At 40.4% G+C, this 18,468-nt stretch overlaps 1 protein-coding gene across 1 annotated transcript in view; it reads left to right on the forward strand.

Annotated features, from left to right (window-relative positions):
• RASSF8 (Ras association domain family member 8) overlaps positions 1–18,468 on the forward strand; it is a 93,353-nt gene that overhangs the window by 26,767 nt on the left and 48,118 nt on the right. The window contains exon 2 of the mRNA XM_075161118.1: positions 15,518–15,616. The gene's annotated coding sequence lies outside the window, so the exon portion shown is untranslated. The remainder of the gene's footprint in view (positions 1–15,517; positions 15,617–18,468) is intronic.

Consider the following 18,468-nt stretch of genomic DNA (forward strand, 5'->3'; position numbering starts at 1 on the left):
TGTGCAGTATTGTAAAAGCTGTGGGTCAGCTATCAGATTTTTCCATCAATTCTAGCAGTCTATTACTTGTGGTAAGGGAAGACTTGCTCCTGAAAATGCTGATAAGAGACTGTGCTAAGCAATGAATGCAGTCACGTTTGATTTCTGTGTAGCGCAGGTTTGAAAGCCAGTGGTCTTACATTGCTTTGTTTCTTGTTGTTTTTTCCCCTTATTTCATTTCTGAATGCCTTCTGTGGAAGTTTTTAAAATCTTATTGAATGCTTTGCCAACTACATTTTTCTAGTCCTTTTTTTTGTAGAATTATTAGCTTTCCTGTGATAATCATATCATACATACAGAATTATTTGAAAACTACTTACCTGGCCTTTATATCTCTTCTTTTTCTTGCAGTCATGCCAGCCTCGCAGATCTGAACTAACACAAAGAACAATTAGCTACAGTGTTCCTGAAATAAATTTGGCAAAGGAAACTAGTACTGACATAAACTGTTAGATTTTGGGAGCAAAATATGTCTTTTAGGTAAGTTAAAAGTGCTTCTGCCCAACAGTGTTACCCATGCTTTCTTTAGAACAGAGCATCCACTTGGCAAGTCAAGATTATTAAATAGTGTTGCTGCCCTTGTAGCTGGTTTGTAGAACTTTACTCCAAAAATTATCTAATTAGCAGTAGTTTCAGTTAAACTCTGGTATTGGAAATACAGAGAAGTCTCAACACAGGCAGTTGGTGCTATGGCAGAAAACTGCCTTTCATTCTACAATATAGAATTATTTAGCTGTAGTCAATCAGGAGAAAAATCAGTCATTTTTTGTGCTTCTGTCTGCAAAGAGAATGCTTAATCACTGCAGTTGAATTTAATATCACGTGCAACTGGTGTATTATATTATAAAAAGAGCTATAGGTTGATACTCTTCTCTTTTGTGGAGCTGAATAAAATTTTCATTGCTATAGATGTATTTCTTCTTTCCAAATGAAGAGATTGTCTGACCTCGGACATCCTCCAGCAATTATAAACAGCAATAATTAGTAAAGATGTTTGAATGTCAAACAATTAAGATGTCATTGATGTATTGAAAAGTGGCCCATTTTCTAGCTGTAAAGTGGTATTTTCACTTAATATTTCGTTAATCTTAGAAACTGTCTAAATGTGCTTTAAAGCTTTTGATAGTTTTAAACCATAACCACGCTAATAAACCATAACCACGCTAATACTAAGTCAAATGAGTTGGTGCATTCTTAACATAATACTTAATCCTTAATATTAATAACTGAGTTGTAGCTGTGTTTTTTCACAAAGCATTTATTTAAAGAGGAAGCAGTATAGAAAGCACACAATAGAAGAAAAACAAATGCAGACTCCCTGGGGATATCTGTACTCTTTCTTCCTGATGGAAGTTTAGGTGCCTATATGGCATTTCCATAAGGACCTAATATGTGAAAAATTGCCTGCTTAAGGGCATTATTGAGGCTCTTTGTGGGCGTTCTGACTCTCTGCTTGATTTGGAAATGGATGCTATCAATGGGGTAATTACTGTTTTGTGCTGGTCTCTTTGGAGGCAAAATTGTCTTCTGTCACTGTGGGAATTAGCGTAGGGAAGAAGGAACTGGACAAATTCACGTTCAGTATGTCTTGAGTAAATACAAAAACCTTTGTGTGTGAATTCTTTTGTTTGGCTCACAGCTACAGAAGATCATAAACTAGAAATCAGGGAGCATTTAAAAGTACAGCAAAACATTGTGATCAAGTGATCTGTGTAAGTGATGAAAAGAACAGTGTGGAGGTGGAATAAAAGCACCTTCTCTAGTGTGTAGTACACCAGTGATGTAGGACAACTACAGATTTCTTTGGAAATGCCGTCAATACTGCTCACTGCTCTTTGTTGCTCTTGCAGCATTATAAACTGCTTTAACCTTGGAAGAAGTGAATCTGAATTATGGGTAAAGGCCTACTAATGGGGAAAAAAAAGGAATGGTATTATGAGAAGAGGGTATAGAGGTGATGAAGTATCCTTCAACCAGAGAAGTTACCTTCTTGGAATACAGGGGTGAAGTACCTGTCTTATTATCATCTCTGTAGCATTTCAAAAGAGACTTGAGAGACTAAGGACTGTGACACGCTCAGTTACAATAGTTTAACAAGCTAATATGCGTCTGCTGGGCTGTGGTAACCTTGTGCAGGTTCTTAACCCATTCTTATTCAAGTTAAAATGCTTTTGTATAAACTTCTTCGCGTGACTTTAAGCTAGTATGTTTTACCTCATACTTACAGAGGGCCAAATCTGGCAACTGCTAGCTCATTAATGCTCTACCTTCTTACGCTTGGTGTTTGTCTTGATGCATAGCAAGTTAAAGTCATTTGGAAACTTCAGATGTCTTTAGGTTAAGTCTTTGAATGTGAGCCTGTAACCCTTTCTAATCTGCCTTTTTAATGAAAGAAGTCCAAAGAAATCTTGTCCAGTGTTCCTATAATTCATACCATGGTTCCACTGTGAAACTGCTTGTGGTTAAGCTGTTAAACTCTTGCCACAGTGTCTATGTGCAGTTGGGAGCCTTTACTCTGGCCACTGTGTGAGATGGGATGCTAGGTTAGCTGAATATGTGATCTGACCTATAGCTAGCTTTTCTTGCGTCGTTACTGGAAAATGGAAACAGCAAGGTAGAGCTCCTCCCTTAACTTCTTGTTTTGAAACCTTTAGGCCAGGGAAAGTTCAAACACTGGCTTCAGCCCAGTGCTGGCTGACAGGCCGGTGCTATGCTCAATTGCATATTACCTTTAGCAGGAATTATATTTGTGATCTCCGTTAAATTCTTCTCCTATCGAGTTTTCATCACCTTCAGTTGGAGCAAGGCCAGCATCTTGTATGGCGTAGTGACCATGCACACACAGTATCAAGGACTCCTTTCTAAAAGAGAAGAGAAAAATAAAGTGCAATGAGATAGGAATGAGTGTTTTGAGTAACAGATGGGAGCTGAACAGGGGAACAATGAATCAGACCATTAATGCTGCTGAAATTAGCCAAAAATGCTTGAAGCATATTGAAGGAAGATATTGACTCTATTTAAAGTAGTAAAGCCCGATAGATCTATCAGTTGGGAAATGTTTTATCTTCATTTTCTCTTTGTTGTTGGAATCTGCTGGGTTAAGTCCATTTGCAGTGAGGTTTACCTAGTGAAGGAATAGGCTGATTGGTTTGTACGGCAGCATGCAAGCAAGGATCTTGTCTCTCTCCTCCAATTTGAAAGACTTTTCAGTAGAGGTAAGCTCAGGCATTAAACACTTACTGAGCTGCTTATAACTATACCTGTATGTGTTTTGCTCTGGTGGAGGGCATGGGAGGGAAGTTGTATATTTACTAGTGGTCTGTTTCCAAAGTTTTGCAGTATCAAATGCTTGTGTAAGTCTTGCTTATAATGCAATATTTGAGATGGCAGTCATGGGAGAGCAATCCTATCATGGGATAGCTCAGGTCTGGGGGTACCTTTTCGTTCAAGTAACTTCATTTGTTTCCACTTGGTATCTTAAGATCCTTTCATATGAAGCATAAAGGGGGAAAACACACATTTTCCTCAAATAATTTGCAGAGGTAGCAGCGTACTGCAGCTTTGTGATGAAGAGTTTGGTCACTACGGGACTCTTCTACTCATAGTTTGGTTGTTTCTATGTCACGACCATCTAGTGTACTCGTAGCGCTACTGTTTGGATGTAGAAGCAAGATGGTATTTTTAAATGGGTTGGGATTATACTTTTCTTTTTCTAGAAACAAGCTGTGCATCTCTTATGCTCTAAAAGCCTTTTAACTCTTCCTATAGTCTTTGTCATTTTCAAAGAAGGTCAAAACATCCTGTTCAGCCTCCTTTGTCTCTGATATTTGCCATTTCAAAAACTCTTTCATTGTTTGTGAATGTTGGTTTTGAAAATATGCACACTTTGCTACTGACTATTTTGAAAGTTTTGTATGTAGACGGATTCCATTTGCCCTCAAGGAGGAAACTATCCTAAGGCCTTAATTAGTTGTTTCTTGATTTTCACTGAAATCCTGGAAATTGCAAGTGAGGGCTCATCAGAATTAGTGTAATTTGCATGGAATCTGAGTCATTGTTAACTAAAAACATCTCCAGATCTTGGGATACTAATTTCATTTCTATTCTGATCTATTCCTCTCAGCTGTGTGCTGGCTGAGGAAGAATTAGATTTGTAATACCTTATCAAAAATGTTTGCAATTTTGCAAACAAATAACTAGGTTTGGGGAGGAGGGGAGAGGAATTTATTAAACCATGTCTAGATGTAGTTGAAAAAAGAGCTTTCCTGAAAAAACATAAAAAGTTGGCAAAGTAGTGACTCATCAAAACAGACAGACTTATTTTCATGTATTAGCAGATCTGGACAGCATATTTTTTGGCCACTTAGCTTCAGGTCTCCCTTAACTGAGCAGTACTTTGAAGCCGGTGAGGATCTTCAGATCCCAACGCAGATTCGGGGGTGAGTGTTTGGAACTGCTTCTTTCACCCCCCTCTAAAGGTCTTCACACTTCTCCTGAGAGGTGGCCAACACCTATTGAAGCCTTATGTGTTCCGTGAAGCATGTTGTTGCGGTGAAGGAGTAAAACTTTCCGTGTGCTGGTATTTACATGTTGGCACGTTAACATTGCAGTACATCTTTACATCATGCTTGCCTCATGAATATTTGCAGCTTTTTGGCTTTGAACTGCAGAAGGTTGATAAACAGCTGTAGAGCGTGTGTACCTCCCACATGTTACAGTGCATGCGACCTTTTCAAAGGGAATTTGGGGAGTTTGCTGGCCAGTGCTCTAAATCAAGAGAAACGTTGCCAAAGGCGGCTGAAAACAGCATAACAGACATGATAGGCTTTATTGCTGCTTTTCTCTTTATCTCGATTCTTTCTGTTTGTTCTGCTAATGGCAGCAGGATCTGAATCCTGCTTTTGAACTTTGAAGAAAAGCTTTCCATGTTGAAAGCATGTTGAGCACTTAAAATTAAGTAATGAGTCTGATGGTCCTTTACAACAACAACAAAAAAAAAAAAGCGGTTGTTCAACTGTAAGGAAAGGTCTTTGAATATGTGGTGACTACTGCCTTGGCCTGACTTTGGAGTTAATGTTAAGAACTTCATTAGTCAGTCAGAAAAATCTAAAAAAGAAAGGATTTCCTGACTTGAAGTTCTCATGAAGAAATGGCTTTGGAGATATGAGGGTTGTCTCTATTTCCACTGTTCCAATGCTTGGAGAGTCTGGTTAGCCTAAGCTTTATTACATTTATTTTCACTTTGCTATACAACATCCTTTTTAACTAACTCATTACCTTCTTTATTTAACATACCCTTTTGTGGTCACTTTCTTTTTTTTATTTGACCTAGTAACCTTGAGCAGTCGTCTATAAAAACAGCTTCTGCCTGTCCCCATCCCATACCTTGCATTTACCCAGAAGTGTATATTCACTGATTTTTTTTTTTACCTTTTTCAGAGAATTAAAGTAGTGAATGGTATAGATAATGTTTGTGTAAGAAAACTTGTTTTAACGTTTTTGTTATAGCCACAATTAATTATTTGCATTTAACAACCACAGTAGTTTGAGATGTGAAGTGATTGATTTAAAGGTGACAGCACCAGCCCGTACCATAAGCTGAACTTAGAACCTCTTACAGGAGAGCTAATAATCTGCCAGGTTTGGTTTTATTTTTTCATAGCAATGTTATACCTATTAAAAGTGTAGCAACTTGTGATCCATCTTAAACTTCTGCTTAAATTAATGCCATCTACATGCATTCAGAGTTTGTTTAGCTTCATAGAAATATCTTTAGGATTGGGTTCTTCCCCCTCCACTGTAGGCAGAATATCTTGAGATTTTTCTCTTTTTTTGCCTTTCTGAGATGAGCAGCCTGACATTTTCTCTAGTCAATTACTGAACACATCTGATTTTTCTGTACTTTTCGAGTTAGGATCTTTAAAATTAGCCCTGTGGTTTTTTGGTTGTTTTGGGGTTTTTTGCCCCGAGTGAGTTAAGATGTAATTGTTATCCTAAGTCATTTAAAGACATAGTCATCCTGTTGTGAACTAGGAACTAAATCCCAGACATGTTTTTGTTAATTGTAAACCTAATGTAATCTGGGACGGTAAAGTGTTGCTTTCTTCTGGGTTACTAGTGGCCTTTTAAATGTTGACTTCTGTTGCCAATGACACAAATTTAAGTTTTGTAGATAAAGCAAAACTTGCTATTTACCTTTATACTATCAAATAAATAAATTTCAAAGACTTTAATGGCATAAATTGCCTCTTGGACATTTCCTAGTGGGTAGTAATTAACTACCAGTAAGTGTCTAATTAGAGATCATCATTACTTCTGAAACTGTAGTGGGAGTCTTGATTGTTTTCTACAAGGTTTCTCTCCTGTCTTTGCTGAGACAAATGCTATGGCTTTACTTACTGCTGTTTGAGATGGAGGTAATGGCTTGTGATAGAGAAATAAATTTTCCTCCATCTCTCACGTTTGTTTTACACTTGCACCTATGCAAGGTCCAAGCGTACTTGAAATTCATTGCACTGGGAGGATTGCTTCCAGAGGGTTGATTAAACTTCTTTTGAAGAAGGGCAGCAAAACCAGCAGAAATCAGCTTTCTGTTTGTCTTCCATTGACTCGTTGCTAATTGCAAGGAAAGAAAAAGGTAGTTTGGATTCTATTGACTACATAATGAAGTAAGAAATTAAAGCTCCAAAGGAAAAGAAATCTGTGATTATATAATAGCAGTAGCTGTTATAAAATGTTTATTCCTTTAATTAGTAACAATTAAGAAATGGTGTATTATAATCCCACTAATAACATTTCCTGACATATGGGGAGTGGGGACATGACGACAGAGGACACACAGATGTTGGTTGAAGGTCTGATGGAAGGGCACTGATTTTCAACAAGGAGAAATGCCTGTGGAGGAAGCTAGAAATCTGCAAGCTTTCAGGCGCAACTCTGCTCTCTGCAGGTGCCATCTGTGACTGGTTTTACAACCATGAAATGCATAACAACTGTATACTTCAGTATTTTACCTATTATTACCCAGTGTGTGCTTTCAGTTAGAGACATTTGGAGTTCATTGTATAGAAGCCGACTATTTGCAGACAGAAGTTACCTGAAAGAGACTGCTACTTAACAAACTTGCTGTATTACTCTTATACTGAAATTGAGTTACTTTGAGTGTGTTCCAACATATACAATGAAATGACGTGTTGTCTTCTACTTTTTCATGTGCATCAGCACAAAAAAACCTAAACTAGTGAGGTTTTTTCAGAACTACTTTTGAAATAAAGATCTCTTAACATATTGATGATAACATAAAAAGTCTCTTCGGCCCATGAGCACTTTAACTTTGCCTTGTCTGCAAAAGACACAACCAAGAGGTGGCCTTTCTGGCGTCTTTCATGACTGGAAATTTTTTGTCTTGATGTAGTCCTTTCCTTGTAGATGAACATTGGCATGCACAGGGAGGAATTCACTGGCTCTTTTTATCCTCTTAGCAGTGGTGAGCCGTATGAAATAGCTTGCACTGTAGTTTCATTAGCTTGTGTGTATTGCTGGGCTGTTAGTTTGTAAGCTTTTGGTTCTTATAAATCTGTATTTGATTCCTGACCCAGCTCACTATAAATTGAGGGGTGCCATGTGGGACAGGAAGAAAAGGAGTGGGTAGGGAGAATGGTACAATTTTTGACTGGAGAGCTGACGTCCGCTTTAAAGCGTGAACGGAACTATATGCATTTGAAATAGGGAAAAGATGTGTTTGTGGGATCACATGTGAAGGCTGTAGTGCACTGCATGCAAGATGGCAATCACAAAAGAAAGCACTGCAGGCCTTTAGAAAAGGTGCAGGTTTTCTCTCTCTCCCGCTAGTTTTTGCCACTACTGTCTTAAGGGCTTCACTTTGTCCTGTGCAATTCTAAGAAGGCTGGAATCGGGGCGTTATTAGGAGTGACTTATAACTCTTTTTGCCAAGGAAGGGTAATTGAAGTTAACCTTTAAACCCTCTGGGAAATCAGTGGTTTGGTTGAGAACTTTCTTGTATCGAAAGGGTTAGTTGGAAATGCAGAGAGATGTCTAATGTTCCTGCTAATGTTTAAGACAAAACTGACTTGAAACTGGATTTTTTTTTTTGTTTGTTAGGGTTAATGCTAAACTGAACCAATTTGAATTTACAAATAATCTGCAGTAAATGTTTAATTCTGATATCTCAATTATTTTCTGTTCCTGATGTGGATTCTGCAAACTAACTTACCTCAGTGCTCATATAAAAACAGGCTAAATCATCATGCAAAATGATGCTGTGTAAACAACCCATGGAAGCAGAAAAGAATGGCCTTTGCTTGCAAAGATGACAGCAGGATTTTTTTTAATGGAACAGGCTCTCCAGAATTGACTGTAAATTGCTATGATGTGGAAATAGAAATTGTCTGGCAGTGCCTAAAATGTGAAGAATGGTTTCCTCAAGAATTGTAATATCAACTGTTTGAGGGAACTGAAGGGACTCCTGGATTCTGTCTGTGTTGCGAACACAGGCCGCATGCTAAACTACTGCTTTGCCACTAGTTCAGTCATTACGCTGGCTGGGACACATGCTCAGTGGCAAAGGAAGAGAAATCTGGTTTTATTCTTCATTAGTTTTACGTGCATGCATGCCCTTAACTACACTAATGCAAGTAAAACAGAATCTCATTCCAGTTTTTTTCAGTTACTGTCAATCAGACTTATCCTTAAGGAAAGAAAATAAAGCAAATGCCACATCATTGTGCCACCACTTTTATATGCTACCAATATGCTACCATTTTTACGTCGCCTAGATACCTGGATGACTTGTCAACTATACTTTTTCAGAGATATGCATGGTTAATGCACATTTTAACTTGAATTGTTCTTTTAAAATGTCTTCCTATGGTTCTAACTGCTAGGATTAATAACAACAGGAGCTAACTCAACACACTTTCTGGTAACCTACAACCCAAACAGGTCAGTGGATGTGTGAATACACAGACCTAATCCTGATTTCTGCTAAATTCCACTCGACTGTATTACCTCAGTCTCTTTCTCTTTCTTTAAATATGTTTTCTCATGCATGCTTTTCTGAGAATCAGTGCAAAATATTTAGTCATATGTAGGCAAGGCAAGAGTTTGATGCTGTTCGAAGAATTAATAGTCAAGGGTGAAACTGTACAGTTTGTTTCAAATGATAAGGCAAGCGTGTAAAGTGATGGAGCTGCTCATTGTACTTCAGATCTACAGAGCAGACTTTGGTTGATCGTGAGCAGAAAGGACTATCAGCAAAAAAGAAATGTTCAACAGCAAAGCAAATTCTTGCTATGGCTTCACACCTTCTCTACAGCTGTGTTGGGTAATTGCCTTGTGAAGTGAGCCTGAATGCATCTAACTACAGTAGTATGGCCAAGGCAGTGTCTTCTAACGGAGGTCTCTGATCAGCTGTCTGCAGGAACCTTTGCACTTCGAAGACTGCTGAAGGAAGCAGACAAAAGCATGCCTCCTATCAGTAAGTGTAACGTTGCAATGCCTGCTGTCTTAAGAAAAAACTTGCTGACAAGAAGAGAAAATTACCAGTTTCTTTGCTGTTGTTATAGTATCCTTCCAAATGGAGTTGCACAGAACGTGCGAGGGGATGAGGGAGTAATGCAGTATGTGCGCAGTCTGTGGATGAGTCTTGATGGCTCTGTTGTATCAGCATGCCCTTCTAATCTTGGGTTAATTGTTACAGTGGGCTTTAACGATGGGTGTTGCCAAGTAAGATGTTAGTAGTTTGGAGGAAGAGAAAATAATGTGCCCTACCTGTAAGTATTCCACTTTACATGATGATGTCCTCTTAGCTTATGTGTTGGGGCTTTCTTGGATATGTTGTTTAAACAAAAAGAAAATAAATCACTTCAAGTGCTTTTCTTTCCCTTTTCTCAACAACTGGAATTTTAAAGGTTTAAAACTGTATTAAATGAATTCAAGCCTGTTGTTCCTGGAAAGCAAAGTATGGAAAGCAAATGCCCTTCACATACTTGCAAGGAGAAAACTGACAGGCAGAACTCTTAAGATCATGGTGAAGACTTTTTTTTTTTTTAATGTCAAGCTGCTTTATTATTTTCATTTCACTCTTTTTGGTTTATGTATCAACATGATTTTTGTAGCACTTGCTTTTCAGCACTTCAGTAGAGCTTAAAGAACTAGGATACCATGTTTGTGGAGTGAAGAGGGAGTAATTTAGGGTTGGATTTGAAGAGATCATCATCCAATTTTTTTCTCTTCCTGAGAAGAGCTAAATAGTAGTAACAAAGAGACTGATGTAGAAAGGGATGTTAATGCTGTTGTTCCTGCTAACGCAGGATATGGTTTAAAAAACAAACACACAAAACTATGTGGGAATCACAGACGTAGGCTGCTTGCTCAGATGTGACCATAGGCTAGTGGTAATGCAGGCAGGACTTTAGATGAGTGCTGTAGACAAATTGGACACAAGCAGACGTGGGACTGAATGATGCAGTGAAGTGAGGGGTTGGGTGATTCCTCTGGCAATTCTGTTTGAGGTATCAGATTGCTCTGGGGAAGAGGGGGAATAAATTTTTTTGATCTTGCTGTGACTGGCTACCTCCTACAGTCTACATGCAGGGAAGACATAAACAAGTTGATGCTCCTTATATTCTCCTAATAATGTGTCTTATTTCCAGTTGGAATCAGTCTTCTCCCCATAGGTAAGAGCAGTAGCCAAAACAGGCTGATACAGATACTGTTACTTTGGGAGCACATGCTGTTTATTAATAGGGTCAGAAAGGACAGAATAGTGAGCTAGCAGGAGGGAGAACTACCTTCTCTCCACTGGTGTACCCCTAAATTTTCTTGTCGACCTTTCTTATATTCCATTTTGACATTTGATGTGAAGACACCATCTCGCACCTGCAGACCTTCATAGCACAAGCTTTTTAATGAGACTTCAAGCAAGGATGCTGCTTGCACTAACTGGTTTGTCACAGGGAAGCTTTTTACTTGCTAGGAGCTGTACACCAATCCCAGATTTATTTTTACATAGGTCATTATATAGCTGCTGAAGGATAACTTTTGATTAACAACGATGAGAGGATAATTGGGACCATCTGACCCATATGTGGTGAAAGGCCTCCCTAGCTCGCAGCACCTAATCTTCCTCGCTACTCTGTCCAAAACAAACATACCTTTCACCACTCCCTCAAGGCATTTACACATCCATCTGTAATTTGGGTATGATGGTGTATCTTTTTAGATTGTGACCTCAAGGCTAATAATTCATAGTGGTAGGCTCAATGTGACGTCTGCAGTCTTTCAGAATTGTCATTACCTTGATAGAAACATAAGCTAACATCGTGTATCTCCCCTTACCCCAAAGAACTGACCAAAACATTCTGACCTTGTTAAAACTACAGATGTGTCTCCTTGGAGATAATGACTCAATCTTTTGAGAATCCTCTTTCCATATTTTTTTCCTTTATGGCTAATTGCTACTTAACTTCAACAAAGACAGAGAGGGCTTTCATTTTAAAGATTTCTTGCTTGTAATCAAGGATGTTGCTTTCCTGTATTTTTTTTTTTTTTAAAAAAAAAAAGACTTTTGAAAAGCCAACTTCATTCCTTTTTTAATGCTGTTTCTCCATAAGGTCTTTTTCAGTGTCATAAACTGCTTCGTGTTTCTCCTGAACTTCCTTTCAACAGGGGATTACTTTGGTTCACATGAATTGGGGCATAGTTTTGGTCATCCAATAAGCTGTAGAACAACTGTGAAGAAAATAAAACATGATTTAAGGTAAAAAGATTTGTTACCGTGCCAATCCCATTTTCCTTCCACGTGAGCAGAAGGGTCACAGTTGCTTTAGAAATGTGTGACTGAAAGAGACCACCTGAGTTTGAAAGTAATTTCTTGTTCTTCCCAATCCTCCTTCTGCACTGTAGACTATTAGGTAATAAAAGTTTAGTCAAAGAAGTTTTGGAAAAAACATCAGTGGGAACAGATCCTTGAAACAGAAATTTTGCATTTTCATATTCTTTAAAGTGGTGACTGGCGTGTCAACCTTGTTCAGTTTGCTGTTGTTGGTAATGCCATGATATACTCAGATGGTGAACTGTCTTTGGTTCTCCCTTCTTCCATCACCACTAGGAAACCCCTTTCCTCTCTGCTCGGTAGGCTCCAAGGTGTGATGCAAGTAGTTGCTTGGGATGGACGGGGATAACAGACACGATGTGTCTCAAAGCAACATCTGAGAGTACAAGAAGGGTCTGTTCAAAAGCTGTTGCAAGCAAAGAAAATTAGGTCTTTGTTTCCTCCTTTTCTGTGCTCTTGAATTCTCAGCCTCGTACGCTCTTTGAGCCTATTGATCAAATAGGAAGAAAGGGAGTGCTTTACCATACTTCCACTTTTTCTTTATGTGCTTGCCCAACAGTGTATGTATATTCTTTATGAACAGATTTTTACCCTGCAGCAGCGTAAAGCTGGCATACTCCTGTGTCCGCTGGCACAGAGCAGCAGAACTGAAGCTGAGCAGAGTCTCAAGTTTGGTTTGGTGAAGTAATGAGCCTGCTTAGGTTTATTTTTAATTCTCTTCTCCCCTCTCCCACAGGAGAGGGGGATCTTCCCACCTGCAAGAAAAGGAGTTTCCCACCTACAAGAGCTAGAAATCTTATTCTTCTTTTTATGCTTCTTCCCTACCATAGAGTTCCTTGCATGTGCAGTGTTTATTTCCTCATAATCTCAGAATGGGATGATCACGTGCATGATTTTACCAGTTTGGAGACACCAGACAGATTATGTAGCCTGTTGTGGGGAACTGGTCATCTTAGTTCACCTTGCTAAGAAATCTGGCCTCTGGGGAAGTCCTTTATTGTCGCATCTCTTAGAAGAAGTTCTTCCTTTCAGCTGCTTGTGGCCTACTTCTGGCATTTGCATATGTGCATCTCCTCAGAGCCTTACAGGAATAGAAATGACTTTTAATGCCTCTCTTGTTCTACCTACTTCTGATAATTTAAAAAAAAAAAAAAAAAAAAAACACCACGGAGCTTTTGTTATTTTGTTTCTTCACACAGTATGCTGGGAGCCTAGGCAGCAATTTATACTGTATAACTAGTAATAGATTCAATAAGGCTGGACCCCTTTCTTGTTGGGTTGATTGACTTCTCTCTATTCCTGTATCTTTTTGCCTTTTAACATGTCAGGATCTCCTTCTACAAGTAGGTACTGGAATTGGGGCTCCAGTCTACAAGGCTGCAGTGCGAGAACAAAGATGACTTTAGAATTTTCCTTGGGACTTCCATAAAATAAAATATATAAAACATCTCCATTAAAATGTCTGGATTGATGAAGGGAAGGGGGGAAAAAAAAGTCTTTTCCTCCAACAGTGGCTTGATTAATGGATTTATTGTTTGTACAGATTTTGTCAGGAAGCCATATGGCTTGAGGAAAACAAAGAGGAAGTGGCTGATGTTGAGAATCTGATTTAATAGGGGTCCCGAAGGACAGAATGCGGCTCTTATCCTTACTCCTTCCCACTCAGTTTGCAAAGTGGTCTGAGAAGAGCTTTAGTGCTTCAATAGAGCCAAAGATAATGCAGCTCTGTTTGAGTGGAAGTGTCGGTCCCTACTGCTGGATCAGCATCACAGCTACTCCATTCTCAGGTTAAAAATCACTATTCTTTGCCTGCTGTGTAAAGTATTCTGGAGTAGTTAACAAGGAACAGTAACTGAAATGTTTACTACTTGTATCTTGGCAGTTGATCAGCTTGCAATAGATGAAGACAACTTTAGCGTCTTGAAACTGAGCTCTTATATTTTGGGGTGAGACAATATTTCTCTTCTCTCTACCTTTCCTTCCCCCAGCAAAATTCAAGCATATACATCTCTGGATTAACTGAGTCATCATCTGTAACCAGATTTATTTTCCTAATCTAGCATGTGTATATGGGGATTGATAAGTAAGTGAGGCTCAAGCAGTGGTGATTTAACCTGATGTTGTGGGTTAAAGGAATGTTCAGCATTATCTATGACTGTCTGACTCTAGTTAGGACTACGTGGTGAATAAACCCGAGTAGAGAATCTAAAGCAATGTTCTATAATGTAACTGCAAGCAAATACATTAAGGATATTTAACAAGCACTTCTTCCTTGGATGAAATTACAGCTTCTCAGCTGAGGGGAATAAACTCACCAAAAACTGGTTACGGTCATTTTGGAGCTAAAGTAAAAGGCTCATGTGAACCATTAGTAATTGTTAGTGGGTCCACAGAGTGGAAAGCACAAAACATCACTTCATAAAAACATATTCTGACAACTCAGGAATTTAATGAATACTGGTTTATGAATGAAAGCTACATATTCAACTGGTGGTGGTGAAAGCAATTTGATATTTGCCTGAGATCTCTGGGGCTCCTGAATGTCCCATTTTGAAGGTTTTGGCCATAATGAAAGAAGTAATTACTCCTATAGGGCTTCGATGCATAGTGCGTGTGGTCTAGTATTTTACAACAGGCCAGTCCTTCCTTTCCAGATCTTTAAGAGGTTTTTGTTGTTTTCTGGACCCTTATGACATGCTTACGCTGGAGTTGGTGTTTATTGAATCTTTTTGTATAGCTCTGACAGGTACTAGGAGAAAAACAGTTTGTCTTGTCAAAATTCAATGGCTGACAACAGTGGAAGAGGAGACGCTAAAAGGCTAGAGAAAAGTTTTCCTGATTTAGATTGATTCTTCTATGCTTCTGTCAAACTATAAAGTTCCCATTTAGTGTTACGCATAATAGATATGTTCCTTTAAAATATATTCAGAAAGTCTTTGGTGAAGGCTTAAAAATAACCACTTCTCACATGTTCTCCTTGGCTATGACATAGTATTAGGCAATGTTTCTAAGTCTGTCACAATGATGCTGTTAAACATCATTGTAGTGAGCATCCCTTCCAAGCTGATTAATATTAGTCTTAATCAGCAGTTTGGGATTTGTTACCCTTTGCCTAGTTTGACTTCTTATGCATGCATTGGCCATGATTCACTACTTCAAGGGAGTCAGGATATGCAGTTTGAGAGCATTTGGAGGTTTTTATGTCTGGAAGACCTCCAGTTTTCCTTAAAAAGAAAATTAGGAAAGAAGATTGTTTCACAATCTCCTATATTTACAATTTAGCAGTGGTAGATGCTCGTGAGTACCTAATACAGTGCTTAGTTTTTCCTGATGTTCTGGAAAGCTGTTGAAATGTTGTTTACCACACTTCGTTATTTATAGCAAAAAAATGCCACACCAGGTATAAGAGGTAGCAAATTAAGTGCAGTATTCCACATTTCTTTTGAACTAACTTTTAAAAAATAAAATACTACTTGTATGTAGCAGGTTGTTATATATCCAGATCTATAGGTGCTAGGTGAACACTGTTTTTCCAAAGCATTAAGGGGAGGAGGGGGACTAGGACTTTACCCTCAAGAAGGTAGTTTTACCAATGTATAACAATGTTTCAATTTTTTCTTCTAGCACCTGACCTTGTCAGCAGAGTTGACACCAATGCCTGCAGTAGCAGATTGCGCTAGGCCCACTGCATAAGCAGACATCTCTGTCTATCTTCATCTACAGGTAAGAAGTTTTATGACCAAAAAAACTTCAAATAAGAGTTTTCCTTCTCTCTTCCAAAAGTACTTGCACTTAAAGCATGCCAAGAACTTCAAAGCTTAAAGAACTTCATAAATATATATTCATCACTCCCCCTTTCTTCCTAAGGTTAGAAATCTGAGCAAGATCCCAGCTCCCCTGCTCTAGGCAACATCTTTTTTCTCAAAACAGTTGTGTTCCGGAGCAGACCTGCGATGGTCCTGCCAAGTTTCTCTCTCCTGTGATGATGTGACCTCCATGTATGTGCCCCCTCCAGCTGTGTAAGAGGGAGACCCAAGGCTAACCTGGCTCTGGAGAGTGTGCCCTGGATGAGAGGAGACTCTTGGCCCTGGCTCCTCTAGCTGTCAGGTCGTCTTGGGCAGCAGCTCTCAGTGCCAGCAACGGCTGGTAGGTGGCTTGTAGGTCAGGCAATCAGCTGTGGCTGCACATGGGTTTGGGGATCGCAGGCTGCAGCTGCCTCTTGGATTGTGCCGTAGATAGAATCATAGAATCATAGAATCGTTAAGATTGGAAAAGACCTCTAAGATCATCGTGTCCAACCGTCAACCCAACACACCATGCCCACTACACCATGTCCCTAACGGCTTCATCTACACGTCTTTTAAATACTTCCAGGGATGGTGACTCCACCACTTCCCTGGGCAGCTTGTTCCAAGGCCTGACCACTCTTTCAGTAAAGAAATTTCTCCTAATGTTCAATCTAAACCTCCCTTGGTGCAACTTGAGGCCATTTCCTCTTGTCCTATCGCTAGTTACTTGGGAGAAGAGACCAACACCCACCTCGCTACAACCTCCTTTCAGGTAGTTGTAGAGCGCGATGAGGTCTCCCCTCAGCCTCCTCTTCTCCAGACTAAACAGTCCCAGTTCCCTCAGCCGCTCCTCATAAGACTTGTGCTCCAGGCCCTTCACCAGCTTCGTTGCCCTCCTCTGGACACGCTCCAGCACCTCCATGTCCTTCTTGTAGTGAGGGGCCCAAAACTGAACACAGTATTCGAGGTGCGGCCTCACCAGTGCCGAGTACAGGGGCACGATCACCTCCCTGCTCCTGCTGGCCACACTATTCCTGATACAGGCCAGGATGCCGTTGGCCGCCTTGGCCACCTGGGCACGCTGCCGGCTCATGTTCAGCCGGCTGTCAATCAGCACCCCCAGGTCCTTTTCCTCTGGGCAGCTTTCCAGCCACTCTTCCCCAAGCCTGTAGCGTTGCCTGGGGTTGTTGTGGCCGAAGTGCAGGATCCAGCACTTGGCCTTGTTGAACCTCATACAGTTGGCCTCGGCCCATCGATCCAGCCTGTCCAGGTCCCTCTGCAGAGCCTTCCTACCCTCCAGCAGATCAACACTCCCACCCAACTTGGTGTCATCTGCACACTTACTGAGGGAGCACTCGATCCCCTCGTCCAGATCATTGATAAAGATATTGAACAAGACCGGCCCCAGTACTGAGCCCTGGGGAACACCGCTCGTGACCGGCCGCCAACTGGATTTAACTCCATTGACCACAACTCTCTGGGCCCGGCCGTCCAGCCAGTTTTTTACCCAGCGAAGAGTGCACCTGTCTAGGCCGTGAGCCGCCAGCTTCCCTAGGAGAATGCCGTGGGAGACAGTGTCAAAGGCTTTACTGAAGTCCAAGTAGACCATATCCACTGCCTTTCCCTCATCCACGAGGCGGGTTACCTGGTCACAGAAGGAGATCAGGTTGGTCAAGCAGGACCTGCCTTCCATGAACCCGTGCTGGCTGGGCCTGATCCCCTGGTTGTCCCGGACATGGCTCGTGAGCACCCTCAAAACCAACCGCTCCATAATCTTCCCCGGCACCGAGGTCAGGCTGACAGGCCTGTAGTTCCCCGGATCCTCCTTCCGTCCCTTCTTGTAGATGGGAGTCACATTGGCGAGCCTCCAGTCGTCCGGGACCTCCCCAGTTAACCAGGACTGCTGGTAGATGATGGAGAGCGGCTCGGCAAGCTCCTCCGCCAGCTCCCTCAGTACCCTCGGGTGGATCCCGTCTGGCCCCATAGACTTGTGAACGTCCAGGTGGCATAGCAGGTCATTAACTTCATCCTCTTGAATTATGGGGGGTTTATCCTGCTCGTCGTCCTTGTCTTCCGGGCTGAGCAGAGCCCTGATCCCCTCTGGTTTGATAGATTCTTGACTTCATTTGGGGAGGGAGGCATTTTCTTTTTTTTTCTTCAAATAGAAGTTCTGCAGGAGAAGTACTGTGACTGTGTAAAACACTGCCACTCCCAACAACCCTGCAGTCCAACTGTTTCCCATTCTTAATGTGAGTGTACATTTCAAACACAATGCTGGATATAAGGAGATGTCCTCAGCTTGGCAAGTCAGACATTGCCAAAAATCCAGAAGAGATGTCAGGAAAAGAAAACAGTAGCAAATAATGCTTTTCCTGACAATGTGATTAATTTTTGATGTAGTAGAAATATCAGAACTTAGAATTCAATGCTATAAAAATATACACTGGCAGATTATGCATTGGTATTACTTTTCATATTGCTTTGATTTTTGAGTCCTGTTCTATGGTGTAAATGAAGGTGGTGAAGCAAGTGGGGGAAAATCACTCTGCTAATGTGTCCTGGAGTCTGTGAGCAGAATGCAGTTTCTTCTCTGGCTCATCACCATTTACAGGCCTTACTTACAGCTAATTTGTCTCATGTACATATGTCAGCTTTTAAGTGGTAGACTTCTATACCAATCACACCTCCTTCAGCATTTTTATGTATAGAATACCATTCTACAACTCCTATTTCAAATATAATGTTTTGTAGTAGTATTCTATTGATAATTGAAGCAGGTGAGGGACC

This window comes from Calonectris borealis, chromosome 1 (assembly GCF_964195595.1).
Source record: "Calonectris borealis chromosome 1, bCalBor7.hap1.2, whole genome shotgun sequence".
Classification (NCBI taxonomy): domain Eukaryota; kingdom Metazoa; phylum Chordata; class Aves; order Procellariiformes; family Procellariidae; genus Calonectris; species Calonectris borealis.